We start from the raw sequence: 15,358 nt of genomic DNA, 5'->3' as shown, positions 1-15,358 counted from the left end.
GGAGATGGAACAGCCAGAACAGGATCAGGACACTGACCTCATTCCAAAAGAAAACGAAGTCACTCCATAGGCTTCACCAGCCCCAGCAGTAGAGCAAGTCCTAAGTGAAAAAGGGGATACCATTCTCCTTGAGGATGATCAAGGAACATATGTGTACAACATATCCTTTGATGAATCACATCACATAGTTGTATAGGCATGTAGAGCACACATCCTAGATGAGCATGCATCACATGCACAATTTTAAGAATAGGTGATTGTGTCAAATGTGTGAGGACATCTAGCTGCCTTAGCCGATGCTACGAAGGCTTATGCCAAATCCAAGAGCTCAAGTGTGAAGTTCTTGATAACAAAAAATGAGTGCATGGCTAAGGAATTGCAAGCAGCCAAGCAGAGAGAGGAACAATCAACAGGATTTGCCAGATCTGAGATGAAGAAATCAATACTTGTTGAAGTGTAGGCTCTGGAGACAGTCATGGGAGATTGTATGACATGTTCATCACCGTGCACAAGGAATTTGTCCATCTATATGGTCATCAGCGACACATGGACATACAAGTTGTTGTTTATCATGTACAAATATGGACAATGAGGTACAAGGGAACCCCTCTTCACTTGCACAAGATGATGAAGCTGCAAGTAGAGTTGGATAAAGCATGCATCCAGAGTTTGATCCAAAACTATGAGGAACTCCTGCCACTCATCACCCATGCCGAGGCTTCATATGCATGATTTTTCAAGAGTTAGGATGTCGTGGTGAGAAAGTATGACACCTTGTCAATTGGAACACTCCCCGAAGCCAAAGAGAAGAACCAAGTCCAACTGGAGCTCGACACGTACTTTCATCAACTATTGAACATGGCCACCAACGAAGATTTGCAGATCAACATAGAGAACATGCAAAGATATGTCATTGGTATGGCCATGCTCAAGACTAAGATGTGAATGTTACATGACGAGTTAGATAGAGGTTCCTGATCAGTATACTTGGAAGCGATGGAGGCAAGAGTCTGTTTCCAGAAAGACGTCATCAAACAGTACACGAACACCATTGCGCAATACCAAGCTTGGCATCAGTTCGTCACCAAAGATAATGGAGACGATGTTGATGAGCTGGTCTTTCCATAGCCGTCTAAGTCTTAATGTTGTCTTATCTGGCTGACTCAAGCCTATTTTTGTCCCACATGGGTATATGTGGGAAACGTATTATTATTTTAAATATGATGTAAATTGAAATTGCAAGTGTCATTAGTGGAATGCAAACACTCATATGTAATGTAAAGAGTTATATGTAATGAAGTTGAAGAGTCATGAGGGTAGTCCAAGAGACACAAAGGGGAATGTTAAGCGTCACCCCATCCTTTGTTATAAATATAACCTCATAACTCATAGAAGAGGAATTTGGGAGCCAAGCATTTGGCTAGGCATTGCTTTGAGAAGGCTTGGAGAGTATTGTGACGAGCCTTGGCTTCTCCACAATGCAGAGTGAGTATATATCTTTAGAGGAGCAAGTAGTGTTGACTGTAATTTTCCACTATTGGGGCTAGTGGTTGTCAATGGTGTATGTATGGATGTAACTTTCACTTTATATAATATAACAGAGCCAACACATCTTCATGCATATGTTGTTATTGTAGATAAACTATTATGGTTACTTTAGCAATGTATGTTGTTTAACTTACACATTTGTGCATGAAATATTTTGTAAACGATTGTCTGAATCTTGTTGAAGTCATCTTGTTGGTTTAACCCATCACTTTGGATTGTCGACTATTCATTTTTCCAGCTTGTGATGTCATTCAAATCGTGTGTTCCTTTCAAGATGTGTACTATTACAGGCTTCTAATGGATACACTTCTTTTCCCCCTCCATGTGTTAGAACCCCCATGCATCTCACTTGACTCGCAGCAAGGTCACACACTTACTTCCGACAAATATATCTTTCTTACCTCTGCACGTTATCACAATAAAGGCATAGATTTACTACCCATTGCTAGGACTCCTACTCCAAATGATCTGAGATATAGTTGGAAATTCCCCTCTAGGGAGATCCCTTAACATGTTGGTGGGTCCAACACCACCAACATTTATGGCACTAGAAGGATGGCCAAATGACAAGCTGAGTCCTCAAAGTCTGTTTTGAATCTATGCACATCCTTCATGACTTATGCTACAGTTTATCCTTCGAGATGTCTGTCTTATGGAAATGATTTTGAAGTCTTGGAGGATCTCTGGAATGAATTGTCATGTAACACATATGAAGGTGAAGGCGGAGTAGCTTGGCTTAGGCACATAGTTTCCTTTGCAAGCTTTTGTCAAAGGCATGAAATCCACGAAGATTATGTTGTGTGCTCGTTGTTTTCATTCATGCTTCGAGGGCATCCACTGCAATGGTGTGTCACATTTCCCACAACATCCATTCACTCTCTTAATCAGTTGATCAGAGAGTTGGCCTGTTATAGACATTTTTGGGCCCTACAACCCCAAGCATGAAATGTCCATAAACCAAGGGCTCCTAAGTCCCTAAAAGTGTTGTTCTAACCCCTAAAGGAACAAGGTCAACAGATTACAGCTTCTCCCAGAAGTTCTCCATGAGAAACTGCTCAGAATTGGTCAAAACAGGATCATTGCAGCTGCTCCACTGGCTAAGTGCGTTGCATCTCACCCAAATACACTGTGAGGGTGCGTTGCATTTCAAAAGTCCCTTTTGTGGGGTGCGATGGGCGAGAAATGACAAATGGCAGTGTCATTCCGCGAGGTGGAGAGGCAATGGAAGCTTCCAGAATCTTCTCCTGTGACACTTGCCTCACTGAATTCGACCAAGGATGAGTAAGAGGCCATCAGTCTCCAAGTGGAAGCAAGAACTATCAGAGAGAAGACACTAATCAAATCACAAGCTGACTCATCCCCCTTACAGATATCTATATATGGATCCCTCATCCCAGAGATCCAGAGGCTGGAATTTTGCATATTGTAAGAAATTGTTGTTGGTTTCTTGAGACAAACATCAGATTGTTGGGTGATCTAAGCTTTGTTTGAGGTGAAGAGGGGATTCTTTGCTGGGAGGTTGATGTTGGGTCAGAACAACTGGTTGTAACTCCTCTTGACTCTTTTCTTGTTTATCAATAAAAGCTATTTGAGTTTTCCTCCATGCTTTTGTGTCATTGATGCTTGCTACATTTGTATGGTCAATTTACATCTGATCCTAGATTGTTTATGATTATAGATCCATGTCTTTGTATAGTGCTATGCTTCTGTGATCTTACAGGTACTTTGTGAAGCTGGGCGTGCAAGGGAGCAGGTAGCTGAGGACTATCAAAGAAGAGAGGGATCAAATCGGGAGATTAGCGCAAGACAGAGGTTGGTCTTTCTGTTCCTCTCTATCTATAATTCATAAAGGAAAAACGAAAGTAGCTTTTCTCTATTTGTTTCTAAGGCAGCTGTCACACCTTAGTGGGATAGAGCAGTTCTATATAGACACTTTTCCCTGTAACAAAATGGCGACTCCATTGGGGAGATAATTAGTTTGTTTGTTTATCATTATTTGTTGTTTGTTTCATAAACTTACAAGTAGCATTCAAACTGCATTTCCCATAACAAATGCAAAGTAGATAACTGCTGCTTCAATCCATCCACTGGATCTGTTTATGATTTAAACAACTGATTCACAAACTATCTGATTGCCCTTGTGATAGCTCTTAGATCCTCCTTAGATCTACCCCTGATTATTGCATTACTGATTGCTTTTTTCTCGGCCAAAACCCAAGAACTGAACTGCAAACTGTGACCCGGAACCCGAACAGAGTCTCGTTTCTGGCCCAGCGCAGGTACTGTTCAGAGATTCTGAATTTCAACGCACTTCCCGAGTGGACAACCTGCGCTGCATTTCAGATTCTCTGTGTTACAAGTGCGTTGATCAGACTAGCTCTGTGCAGTTGTGGCTTCTGTGGTTCATTCTTTCCAGTTCTATTCCTGAATTTTGCTGCCTGTGATCAGTATATGTCTGTTTGAAACCCCTTTTCCTTGTTTTTATTCCGCCTCCTTTGTACAAAATAACTGTAGATGTTTTTGTGTGTTTGTTGAGTCATTTACAGTTCTCCTTTGCAAAAGTAGCGTAATCGTACTGTCGTCCTTTGGTTTGAATCTGTCGCAAGTGTCGATTTCAATCGTAGGAAAGAGTTTGATTGCTGTTGATGGTCGATTATCCTGTTACTATTGCTTTTGGTCTGAATTTGTAATTTTCTAGTGTCGAGAACAAGTATTCAGTTCAAAATCGTAAAGTGTTGTGATCGCCTCCATTTTTTTGATTTCGAAAAGAAACTTGTTGATATTTGTCGCTTGAAAAGAAATTCAGATTTGTACATCAACTTTCTTTTTAACATTCATACACTAAGAAAGTTGAAAAAAAATACATGCATGTGCATTTGCATATAGATAGTCTGATTGGCTTAATTTAGGAAAGTGCATTTAGAGTGTGCTCTTTGCTCTTTGTGAAAAGATTCTGTCTTTCTTTTCCCTAGTAGCTAGGATTTTCATTGCATAAAGGAGATAAAAAGTTTGTTTATCATCTTAGATTGCATTTTAGGAATTACATCTACATCTCGTGGTGAACCCGAAAGGAAAACTTCATAAACAAGATCAACTTAAAATAAATTCAATGAATCTAACAACGCTTTGGAACTTAACGCACAACATTTAGAAGTCTAGGCTAGAGACGTATTTCGGCGTCGTAAAGCCTGGTAACTGTTGTTCTCACTGATGGTTGGGTGATTCCTCCACTTTGAGACGATAAGTGCCAGTACGGACTTGTGCTCCCACGTACCGTCAAGTATATTTTGGGAGACCCCAATAGGCTTAATCCTTTATCCATAGGAAGCCGTGTCTGCCGCCCTATCGATCGCAATGCACTGAACACAGCATTTGGGAAGATTGACTGCCGTACCGTAAAAAGTATTCTGCAGTTTTGCGATTGGTTTGGTAATCCCTCTACCTAGATTTCCAGAGCAGTCCCTTTCGTTCCTTTTCAGACTCCTTAACGGAAAATGTCCATCTGAGCACTTGTCACTTCAGGCTCATTAAAAATCGAAGGAGACTAGAGTCATCTTTTGTTTTTTCTCGACTCTTTAAAATTGAAAAAAACAAGTTGTGTCAAAGCGTCTAAAATTTATTTTAAACGGAATATTCATTACCCTTTCCTACGTTGATCTTGGGTTAAGAAAATGGAATCCACCAACCAAGGAATTCCCCTTCGAGGAAATCCTAGTCCCTTCTCCTCTTGGGGAGATGTTGGTGGACCCCATATGGCCACATTGTCGCTTCTAGGACTGACAATTGGTTTGCTTGTATGACTCTTCTCGACCTCTGTCGTTCAGAACACCACTATTCCTGAACAATCGAATCAGCAACTAGACGAGTCCATAGTTACCCACCAACCTTCTACTTCCTCTAATTCTTCCTCTCCTCCTTCCTCTTCGCTTGATGGGGTTGGTAAAGCCAAAAGTCAAGTACCTAAGGAGAAGAAGGAAAAGAAGAAGAAAGAGAAGAAGAAGAAGGAGGCAAAAGCGAATGGGGGCAAATGAGTTTCGTCTAGCAAAAATCCACACACTGCACCGACCAGGCCTAAATCGCCATGTGTCATTTGCAAAGGAGACCACTATCACAGAGATTGTCCTTGCATCCCTCAGATCTTAAGGGACTGGTCTCCTCGTTTGCACAACCTGGTGTCATCAACCTCTGATGATCATGTTGAAAACACACCGTCAACTAGTGAAAGTGAAGCCCCAGGAAAAAAAGGAAAATATAGATTTCCTTGTAAACTGTGTGAAGGCGATCATGTCGTCCACCGTTGTCCCTTCTTAGACGAAGCTAAAAGAGTTTTGGATGATCGTCTGGTTTCACCGTTACGACTTCCTCCTGGATATAAAAAACTCTTACCGAGTCCGTCACTAGTTGAAAATCCGGCTAACCCGCTCAGGTGGTCAGCCGAAGCATCTATCATTGAAGATAAACCATCTGAACCCATACCAGACGAAAGTCAAAAGGTCGAGGCGGCAATTGACCCGGTCTTGCCTTCAGAGGTTCCATCTTCAGATGATACAGTCATGGAAGAGAACAAGGATGACACCGTCCAAATTCTTTTCATAAGCACAGACTCCAACGAACATGGGGGAAATTTACCAATTCCTTTACCGCAGGAAGGAAGTTCGTCAGAGTCATACCCGGCCGTCTATTCGGTCCCACCTCCAAGCAACCTAGTTGTCTCCTTCGACTGGAATCAACTAGGCAGACCCCATTTACCAGCTAGTATACCATTCCGAATCATTGTTCAAATATATAGAATGGTTATGGCTGGTACCATCATAGATGAGGGGGCTTCTATGAGTATCCTTTCCTCAAATGCTTGGAAAGCGCTTGGTTCGCCATCGCTTTTGCCTGAGATGAGAAATCTAACAGGTTTTGATAAAGAAACCAGTCGACTGTTTGGTCAATTTAGTGTTGTCTAAATTGCTATCATAAATTGTCAACCCGGGGCTCGTAAGCTGATGAAGTGAAGTGTACAATATATACTTAAGCAGCCTTTCCTAGTTCTTTTTGTCGTTTTTAATTCATGTTTGACTTATCTTCCTAATGTGATGTGATGAAGTTATAAACAAGTGAGTGAATGAGTGTGTATGTGGCGATTTCTAAATGCTTCTTGAAATTTAAAGAGAAAACTTGAACAATAGCTTGGAATGAAAGTAGAGCTTCAAATGAAAGTAAAGCATCAAACAAAAAGACCAATGGCACTAGTCCAATACCTTTACTGCTGATAAGAATGAAAATGACATCTACATTAACTCAATTGAAAGCAAGAATACTACTCTAACTCCTCTATTGAATCTAAAGCAATGCAAAAATTAAGTGACAAATCACACTACTTAATTCTCCCTTAACATTCTGCTTTTAGCTAAATTGATCATGTGAAAAAGAGTTAGGAGTGAATTAGCAATATGAGTCTAAAACTAAATAAACCAAGCTGCAATTGAATGATGTTTTGGTCCCATAAAAGTTAGTGAATTATGATAAAAATAACCATCAAGAGATTAGCAACTTGACAAAACCTGATAAAGTAAACTAGGCAAGGAAACTAACTAAGCAAGGAGACTAATGAAAATCAAAGCAAAAGTCAGCAGTTTAGATAAGACAACTTCAAATGCCACTAGTGATAAAAAGAAGGAAAAGCACACTGTCCCGGGCTCCTAACAAAGCTGCAAAAACACACATTGATCAGTCATGAAAAGTACAAAAACGTAAAGCAGCGTAATTCAAACTGTACATTAATATACATGTCAAAAGAAATCAAAATTGCAGAAATCAAACTGTACATTAATATACATGGTAAATTAGAAAAAAGGAATGCAGGAAAATAAATTTAAAAGCTACTGTACAATGGTTGTAGCAGACAGGGGCCCTCCATCCACTTCAACCAATTAAAAAGATCAGCTACGCAGGTAAGAACAGAACTGTCTTCTTGGTATTAAATCAGCACATAATAAAATACAGTGGGGAGCGTAAACGCTATGTAAAAGAGTCTTGAAACAGAGTTTAACAACAACAAAAGACTAACTTCCAAAAGCTAACTAATCAGCGTGTGCAAACGCTTTATTTATAACAGGAACACAAACTGTTCTGTGCGTAAACTAAGCTAACTAAGAGCTATGCAAAAGACACGTTCAGCAGCACCGTGCACGGATTTAGGAAACGGTCATCGTGGATGATAAATCCGCTGTTGGATTCTTGTCCCCTGCAGTCTTCGTGGCTAAAGAAGAGGCCAGCTGTGAGTTCTGTGCTCCACCTGAACACACAGAGCCGTGCCATCGTTTGCAACCTTGCCGTTTGACCAGAGTTACTTCCGCGTTGACCAGGGGTGTAGACGGCCAGTTTGGCTGAGCTGACAGCACACACACCATGTACACAGTCATACAAACTTGCCCATGTGGCTCTTTCCTCTGGAGGACACCTGGAGTATAGAAAACAAGAAAATGGCTGCGGAATCTGGGATCGGCTGCGGAATCAGAGATCGGCTGCGGAAACCCTGTATAAGCTGCGGAATTGCAGCACTTAAACCAAAAATCTAAACCAACAGTCAATCATTAGCACGATTAGCAAATCATGTTAAAAAGTCCTATAATGCAATGAATTGAACAAGTTGATGAAGGAAATGATGATAAAAGAAGGAAATGAGTAGGAAAAGGCTATTGGGAGGATGGGTAAATGAGTGCAGGTTTGAGGCTCAACATACCCCCACTGTGAAGGTGTTGCATGTCCTCATGCAACCAAAAATTTGTCATGATTTTTCAGTCCATATGCTCAGATGCCTCTGCCAAGACATCCAACCTTCTCCTTTTTCTTCTTGCTGCCAAATTTGTTTTTGGTTTTCTAACCAAACACCTAAATTTCAAGTTAATCAAGGCCTTGCTCAATTTCTTGCATTTCCTCTTCAATTTCCTATTCTTTTTCTGCCAAAGACCCAAGTGAAGCATTGTGTTGTCGTGGACAATTTTGTCCACCTTGCTCTGTTCTCTCAATGCTTCATTTTCCTGTTTAATATGGCGATTCAGGACTTCTAGCTCGAACACTTCTTGTTTTAGAGATTGAACCTGTTGATCAAGAGGCAAGATAGTGCTAGGACCGGCAGCTGATTGCTCTAATGTTTCCAAATAATTGTACACCTTCTGCTAATCAGGGTCAATGTCAGGTGATCTTCTTGGACTTGGTTCATATTCAAACTCTGTTTGAGGGTCTTGCTGAAATGGGCTTTCTTCTCGTGGAGGAGTGACCTCAACACGTGGGGAACTTGATTCAAAATCAAGCTGGGTAGCAACCTTTTCAGGTGTACTTCCTCCCAAGTCAATAAAATGTGGCTGTTTGTCTTCAGTGACCCTCATTTTCCTTTTTAGTCTGCTGCTCCTTCTCACGGCACTAGTGCTCTTTTGCTTTTGCAAGGTACTTTGTTTTTGCTTTTGTTTCTTCTTTGAGAGGGCAGTAGCATGGAGTTGAGCAAGTCTATCAGCTAGTGTTTGGGAGTCTTCTTCAATTGAGGGCTCAGGTGAAGGGTATGACTCTTGCACAATGGCTTTCCCTTTATCCCTCTTTTGTCTTTTAGTTCTGCCTCCCTTTTTCCTTTCTTCTTGAGCAATTTCTTGGGCAGTTTCTTGAACAGTTTCTTCAGCAGTCTCTTGGGCAGTTTCTTTCCCTCTTCTCCTACTTCTCTTTGGTATCCTAGGAGAGCTGCTAGAGGCTTCAGCTACCTCTTGAAAATGGTTTCTAACTAGAAACTTCTCCCACGTATCATTTTTAATTTTCAACTGCTCCTCAATTAAAATTCTAATGAGTCCATGATGAGACAAGTGGGGTTCAATGTTTCCCACGTGTTTCTGAACAGTGTCACTCATCTTCTTTAGACTAGCTAACAAGAAATAAGGTAGGTTGATAGCATGGTCATCCATAAAGTGCATCATGATTCTTGCATGGTATACATACATGACACCGAAGCGGCCTTCACATGTTAAAATTTTTTGAACAAGCAACAGTAATGAAGTCCACTCTTCCTTAATGACACGTACAGGGATTCCCTTAGTGAAAATGGAGGTATCCATACCTGGATTCTTGAGCATATTTTTCCACTCTTGATCTTCAACTTTTCTGTTTTTGAACCAGCGTTCTCCTTTTTGAGGCAAATCGGTTGCTGTGGCCAAGGTGCTCTCTGTTATGGTGAACTGCAGGTCTCCTACCTCCACGGTATTTCCATTAAATGACCGGGCAAATGCCTTTGTCACCTCTTTATTGTACCCTTTAAATTTCTGGATGAACTTCAACCATTTGGCTTTCTGCAGTGCTTCCTTTATCTGTGGGTAACCCTCTAAAAATTTCGAACCCTCCGGTTCTGCTCTTAACAATTTCCCCATTTTCGGCTCTCAGTTTTTCTTGAAGCTCTGACAGTGGTATATGGACGCTTGAGGAGAATGCTCACGGGGAAAACAGAGGAATTACGGTTGTAACAGAGTAACCGTAATGTAATAAACAGTATGGTGCAGAACTTGTGATCGGGGTTTTGAACAGAGAGGTGAGGAAAAAGAACAGAGAGAGATTTACAGTAAAAACGAGAGTGGTGTATGAAAACGAGAATGGAAACGGTGGTATGAGAGAGTAGAGAACAATACGGCAATGAGTTTATGCATGCGGGAAATGGAGATATGAATAGATGAAGCAACGGCCAAATCCGTAAGCGTCGGGTGGCTACATACATTTGGCTGCGGAAATGATCATATGTAGAGCCGTAGTACACTGGTATACGTCACTGAGGTACGAGTAGTTAATGGAAGAGCAGCTCGTATTAGGTGTGAATCAATAGTAATTAAGGGACCGTTAGGAGGGTGATGAGGTGGATTAGGTGCGATCGTGGACGAGGAGTGGACGAGAAGTGGGATAATCTTGTCAATCATTGCATTAAGTGACTCCTACCACGATTTGAAAACCACGCATAAATGACATTAAACTGTTGGTTAAAAATTTGGAACATACCTTCATACATTTGCATTTGATCCCTTTGTTGATTATGGTGGCTAACTTTTGATTGCTTTCTGGCCTTGTAGGTGCTAGGTATCCTTGCTGCTCTTTGATGATGATACCTCTGACTGTAAATTTTCCTTTTTGAAACAGAATTGCTTTGATTGCAGAGACAGAGTGTATGAACTGCGGAAACTTGGTATGAGCTCCGGAAACTGCAACAACACTTTTCTGCCTGCACAAAGATGATTAGGACAAACTTAACTGAATGGAATAGTCCTGAGAGGGACTTTATTGGTGGAAATGAGATGGAATGAATGATCTGGAAGAAAAATGAAGTGGAATGAAGATGATGAGATGGATGAAATGGCGGATGAGATGGAAAAAATGGCGGATGAGATGGAAAGAGAAAGAGAGAGATTTTTTTTTTTTTTTTTATTTGGAAAATATAAAGTGTCAGGTGACCCTGATTTTCACTTTATATTTTCTGCATAAGACCGCCAATTCAAGATTGGTTTTCAGGCTTATACAAGAGACTTTTTTTTTTTTTTTAACTGAAAGAAACAAAGACTAGGCTGATGGAGGAGAAGAATTCTTCTCCACCAGCCTCATTGCAGAATCTTCTTGGAACAATTTAACAAATTCCTCCTTTGAGAGTGGCTTGTGGTAGACTTTCAATCGGTGGCCATTCACAATGAGAGGAGTCTGAAACTCATCAATGGTCTTCACTCGAACTGCTCCATTGTTAAAGACTTCATCAATCTCATATGGCCCAAGCCAATGAGTTTGAAATTTTCCTTTGAAGTCCTTAAACTTGGAATCAAACAATAGTGCCCAATCTCCCTTCTGAAACTTTCTTTCTTTGATGTGTCGATCATGCCACTTAGTTCTTTGGTGCTGAACTAGATCAGTCCTTAGAATTGCATCTTGTCTTATTTCATCTAGCTCATTTAGCTGGTCCATTCTGTGCTTTTGGGCTTCTGATAAACTCATCCCCAACTGAACTGCCATCTTGAAGGTCTTGATTTGAAACTCAATGGGGAGCAGGAATTCTTTCCCATAAACAAGTTCATAGGGAGAATGTCCTGTTGTATTCCTCCATGTAGTTTTATAGGCCCATAAGGCTTCAGGAAGCCTTTCTGCCCAATCTCTTCTGTGAAGATGAACAGTCTTGGTGATGATGCTTTCAAGAACTTTATTTGTAGATTCCACTTGACCATTTGCTTGCGGATGGTATGGAGTAGATGTTCTGTGCTTGATTTTGTATTCCTCCATCAGCTTCTCCATCAGCTTCTCCATCAATTTAGATGTAAATTGACTTCCCTGATCTGTCACAATTTCTCTTGGGACACCAAAACGAGTAAAAATATCCTCAAAAAGAAATTGAACAACTGAATTTTCAGTGGCAGAAGGCAATGCCTTGGCTTCTACCCACTTAGTAACATAATCAGTGCAAACCAATATATACTTCTTTTGCTTAGATGGTGGATTAATAGGTCCAATGAAATCTAGAGCCCATTTTTCAAAGGGTTCGATGCATACCTGTGGCTGTAGTGGCATTTCATTTGAAGGAGTTGGTCTCCCAACTCTTTGGCAGCTGTCACACCTTTTGACATATTGTTTTGCATCTTTAAAGAGAGAAGGCCAATAATATCCTAAAGAAAGGATTTTATAAGCCGTCCTCTTGTTAGCAAAGTGTCCACCGCATGGTTCATCATGACATGCCTTAAGGATGTCAGGCATTTCATCTTCCCGAACACATCTTTTGATCACACAATCTGGCCCTGTTTTGAACAATTCATTAGAAATCCAAGAATAATGTGAACTCTCCTGGATGATTTTCCTTTTCTCATTAGGAAATAAGTGTGGAGGTAGCTTCCCTGTAACTAAATAGTTGGAAATATCTGCATACCAAGGAGTTTTAGTAGTTACTGCAAACAAGTATTCATCTGGAAACTTATCCTCTACAGGAGAATCTTCGTTAGTATTTTGGATTCTAGACAAGAAATCAGCTACTGTGTTTTGTTTCCCTGGTCTATCTAACACAGTAATATTGAATTCTTGTAAAAGTAAAATCCATCTTGTAACTCTGCCATTAGTAACAGGTTTGTTCATAAGATATCTAATTGCAGAATGATCAGTATGGACAAAAGTTTCATAGCTGGTTATATAATGTCTAAACTTGTTGATTGCATGAACAACGGCTAAGAACTCTTTTTCAGTCACAGTATAATTTAACTCAGTGGGAGTCAAATTTTTACTGGTGTAGTAAATGGCATAAGGGACCAAATCCTTTTGTCCCAAGACAGCTCCTAGAGCTGTATCTGAAGCATCAGTAGAAATGTGGAAAGGGAGTTTCCAATTTGGCCCTCTCAAAATGGGTGCTTCATATATTCTAGTCTTTAAAGTTTCAAATGCAGATTGACATTCAGGATCCCATTTGAATTCACAGTCTTTTGTAAGTAATTTGAAGAGCGGAGATGCTATCTTGGTGAAGTTTTCAATAAATCTTCTATAATATCCAGTAAACCCAAAAAAACTTCTAACATCTTTCTGACAATTTGGAATAGGTAACTTGGAGATGACTTCAACTTTTGATCTATCAACTTTAATTCCATCTCCTGAAATATGATGTCCTAAAACAATCCCTTTAGTAAACATCATAAAACATTTTTCATGACTTAATGAAAGATTTGTTTCTTTACATCTAATTAGGACTTTTTCCAAATTTTCTAATGCTTCTTCAAATGTGTTACCATAAACTGTGAAATCATCCATGTAGACCTCTACACAATCATGAATTAGATCGGAAAAGATTCCTAATACTGCCCTTTGAAATGTTGCGGGTGCATTACATAATCCAAAAGGAAGTACTCAGTAAGCAAAAGTTCCCCATGGACAAGTAAATGTGGTTTTGTCCTGATCTTCAGGTGCTACCTGAATTTGATTGTAACCACTAAAACCATCCAAAAATGAGAAATACTTTTTGCCTGCTAAAGTATCTAATACTTGATCAATAAAGGGCAAAGGAAAGTGATCCTTCAAGGTTGCTTTGTTCAATTCCCTGTAATCAATGCAAACCCTCCATTTACCATTCTTTTTAGGTACTATAACCAAAGGAGAAACCCATCAGCTATCTGAAATGGGGTAAATGAAGTTTACATTGAGTAACTTTTGGAGCTCTTCTTTCACTATCTCCCTAAGGTTTGGATTCATCCTTCTTTGAGGTTGTCTGATTGGTCTACTATTTTCCTCAATGTAGATGTGATGAATGCAAGTCTTAGGATCAATACCTTTCATATCGGTATAGTCCCATGCAAATGCAGTAGAATGTCTTTGCAAGACTTTGGTTAGCTCTTCCTGTTGGGATTTTTCCAAGTTTTTGTTAATGTTTAATGTTTTTCCTGGAAAGATCTCAATGGCAGAACTACCAAATTCTTCCATAGAGAAAACAAACATTTGTCTAGATGATAGACACTCTATGTCAGAATCCAACTGAAATTGTGTAGAGTCATATTCTGAAGATGGTTCGAAATTTTCTAATGTATTCCGAATTTGACTATCTTCACTAATCTCAGAAATGGTAAAGACAGGTTGTATAGTATCTTCATCATCAACCCAGTCATTATCTCCTATTTCTGTAATTGCTTTCGCTGGAGGATACAGATTGAACTTCTTTGTTGAATTGCCATCAGAAATATACATATCCCCAGACCTACAACTTATGAAAGCATCAGCTGTGGCTAGCCAAGGTCTTCCTAAAATAAGAGGATGTCCTCCTAGATTGTTCTTGGGAGTTAAAATCATAAAATCAACTAGATATTCCCAAGAGTCTAGGGAGACTGGAATGTCTTCCAATACACCATCAGGTTTAATGATTGATCTATCTGCAAGTTGCAGTAAAGTAGGTGTAAAGAGAAGGTTAGGAAGTTTTAACTGGTCCATGGTCTGTCTACTCATAATGTTGATAGCAACCCCTAAATCAATCAAAGTATTTGGTATTTCTACCCCATTGATATGTGTTTTGACAATTGGACTACCGGGATCTACATATTTCTGCATAGTAATCTTTCCCAACATGATATCTACAATTTTTCCTACCAGGTGGATCCTTCTGGTATCTCTTGGTTTCCTTCCTGGTCTTTTAAGGCTCAACTCCTTTATTGTTTTTGCTAGAATGGGAATCTCTTTAATGGCTTGTAACAAGAGAATCTTGATACAGACATTCTTCAATTCATCTAGAAAATTATAGTCAGGCAACCAAATTTGTTTTTCCACTCCTTTGTCGATTTGTAACCTTTCAGGAAAAGGAGGTGTGGCCAAAGATGTAGGTTGTTCAACTATGGGAGTTGTGGGGGTTGATTCTTTTTCTTTTTCTTTTTGAGTGTTTGGGTTTTGAAGAGATGCTTCAGAACCCTTATTAGCTTTAAGAGACTCTTCCTCAGAAATGCTTAGCTGTTGAACATTTATAGAAGGTTGATCTAGGATTCTAACTGATCTGAGTTGTACTTCATTGAGAGGAACAATCATATAGGTAGGGAATGGTTGACCTTCCATCATGTAAGCATTTTGAGGGTTCCTATTATTAGGGTTTGGCAATGGCTGAGAAGGAAGTTGATTTGACTTCTGTTGGGATGGAAGCAAGAGTTGAGAATTTTGATTTTGTGGAGAAGGTTGTTGTTGTTGAGGGAATGGCAATGATAGTTGTGGACTTTGATTTGGAAGTTGTGGAGCTTGCTGGTTTTGAAAAGATGGAGGATATTGATAGAATTGAGCAAATCTCCCATAAGGATTTTGCATGCTTTTCATC

This window comes from Pinus tabuliformis, chromosome 6, assembly GCF_031772625.1.
Source record: "Pinus tabuliformis cultivar Carrire ecotype Pingquan chromosome 6, CPIR1, whole genome shotgun sequence".
Classification (NCBI taxonomy): domain Eukaryota; kingdom Viridiplantae; phylum Streptophyta; class Pinopsida; order Pinales; family Pinaceae; genus Pinus; species Pinus tabuliformis.
Note: the sequence above shows the minus strand (reverse complement) of the source record.